The sequence below is a fragment of the Engraulis encrasicolus genome, chromosome 12 (assembly GCF_034702125.1).
Source record: "Engraulis encrasicolus isolate BLACKSEA-1 chromosome 12, IST_EnEncr_1.0, whole genome shotgun sequence".
In the NCBI taxonomy this organism is placed as follows: domain Eukaryota; kingdom Metazoa; phylum Chordata; class Actinopteri; order Clupeiformes; family Engraulidae; genus Engraulis; species Engraulis encrasicolus.
This window is the reverse complement of record NC_085868.1, coordinates 56,160,428-56,162,927: the sequence shown is the minus strand read 5'-3', so window position 1 is coordinate 56,162,927 and position 2,500 is coordinate 56,160,428. Positions and strand designations below refer to the sequence as shown.

At 44.4% G+C, this 2,500-nt stretch overlaps 1 protein-coding gene across 1 annotated transcript in view; it reads left to right on the top strand.

The window, feature by feature from the left end:
* Nucleotides 1-2,500, top strand: part of prkx (protein kinase X-linked) — a 56,832-nt gene that overhangs the window by 44,422 nt on the left and 9,910 nt on the right. The window lies entirely within an intron of this gene.

Here is a 2,500-nt window from a genome sequence, read left to right as displayed (position 1 = left end):
ACACACACACACACACACACACACACACACACACACACACACACACACACACACACACAATATAGGGGGAACGATGGGGGAATAATCTGACAGAAAGAGAAATAGTTTTACTTCACAGCAGGTGGCTGGGAGAGAGAGAGAGAGAGAGAGAGAGAGAGAGAGAGAGAGAGAGAGAGAGAGGGAGAGAGAGAAAGAGAGAGAGAGCAAGGGAGTGAAAGAGAGGGAGAGAGAAGGAGAGAGAGAGAGAGAACTAGAGAGAGAGAGCAAGATAAGGAGAAGGAGAAGAATAGAGAGAGAGAGAGAGAGAGAAAGAAAAAGAAAAGTAAAGAGTGAGGGAGAGAGAGAGCAAGGGAGTGAAAGAGAGAGAGAGAGAGAGAGAGCAAGAGAAGGAGAAGGAGAGAGCAGGAGAAGGAGAGAGAAAGAGATAGAGAGAAGGAGAGAGAGAGAGAGAGAGAGAGAGATGGCAAGAGAAGGAGAAGGAGAGAGAGAGAGAGAGAGAAGGAGAGAGAGCAAGAGAAGAGTTAGAGAGAGAGAGCGCAAGAGACGGAGAAGGAGAGAGAGAGCAAGAGAAGAGTTAGACAGAGAGAGAGCAAGAGAAGGAGAGAGAGAGAGAAGGAGGAGAGAGAGAGCAAGAGAAGAGTTAGAAAGAGAGAAAGAGAATGAGAAGAGTTAGAGAGAGAAAGAGCAAGAGAAGTGTTAGAGAGAGAGAGAGAATGAGAAGAGTTAGAGAGAGAAAGAGCAAGATAAGAGTTAGAGAGAGAGAGAGAGAATGAGAAGAGAGAGACAGAGAGAGAGCAAGAGAAGAGTTAGAGAGAGAGAGAGAGAATGATAAGAGTTAGAGAGAGAGAGAGAGAATGATAAGAGTTAGAGAGAGAGAGAGAATGATAAGTGTTAGAGTTAGAGAGAGAGAATGAGTGCATTATCCATTAGGCTCTCTCTACTGTGCACCACCGAGCTCTCGGCGTGTTTTACTGTTTAACGCATTGGACCAAATAGATTTGTACTGAATACCTCATTCTTCAATTACTGGCCTAGCCCCCTCAGAAATAATGAATTGCTCCGACTGGTCATCTGGGGCGGGTATTCGCAGTGGCCGCCCCTATGACCCAAATGTCTTAGATAGAAGGCATTAGGTACCAATCATTGAGAGTAAATAGAATGGAGGCCAAAATTCTATTTCATTGTTGAAGCCAAGTTGGAGCCAAGGTTGGACCCAAAAAGACCAAAAAATGGCCAAATCCCATTCATTCCTATGAGAGACATAAAACCCTGTATCTCCCTTAAATGCCACTCCAGGGGGATCATTTTTCGCTCAACTAGTAGGTCCCCTTGCTCTCCAACTTACCAGGGTGGTGATTTTTTGTGGTGATGTTTTATTTTAGAAAGATATTAAAAGTTAAATTGACCAATGAGCATCAGAACATGGCTTGATTGACCGTTAGAAGTCTTGTTGTTGTCCAATCAGCACCTGCGTTTGGCGTTGCTAAGGTGGAATGTAAGTTGGAATGTTCCCAAATCTGGCTTCAAAGCGTTGAATGGCAAATAGCGTTTATTTGGCGTCCATTCTATTTACTGTCAATGGTACAAATGTATTACTGTAATTTGTACCTAATGCCTTCTATCTAAGACAGTGGTTCTCAAAGTGTGGTCCGGGGACCACTTGTGGTCCGCGACAGAGCTCAGGTGGTCCGCGAGCGGATTTCTACTTTTCCAAGACAAGCTAGCTGTATGCTCTATTTGTAACATTATTACAAAGCTAAACATAGCTGAAGTCTTATTTTCACCACAATAAGACAGGCTTGTAATGTGAAAAAAGTAAGTGGTCTGTATCCAAATTAGCAGTGTCAAATTAGCACATGTCAACTGTCAATTCATTTGACAGGTGGTCCTTGAAGATATTTGGGGGGACAAAGTGGTCCTCGGTCTGAAAAAGTTTGAGAAACACTGATCTAAGACATTTGTAACTAAATACCAAATGGCATGAATAGACTAGATACTATTTGAGAGATTCCAGCGATGGAAGTAATTGCCTTTGTACTGAGTAGCTGGGGACAGGAGAGACAGTAGAGATTGGGGAGACTAGAGGCGATTTGAGCTATGATGCGGTGTGATGACAGCTGCCACAGCCAATGGGAATGTCGGAATGCTTGCATTCTGCTTTTAATGGACACACTCTGTCGCTTCTATCGCTCGCAGCGCTTTTGCTACAATGTCCAGCGATTCTCTGTCGCTTGATCTAGTCTTAATACACTCAAACACACACACACACACACACACACACACACACACACACACACACACACACACACACACACACACACACACACACCCACACACACACACTCTCTCTCTCTCTGTCTCTCTCTCTCTCTCTCTCTCTCTCCCGCTCCCTCATTCTCAGACCCATAGAGTGTCATACACCAGGTCAAGGAGCGAGCGAAGGAATGGTTAAATTGTACACACACACACACACACACGCACACACACACACAAACCACAC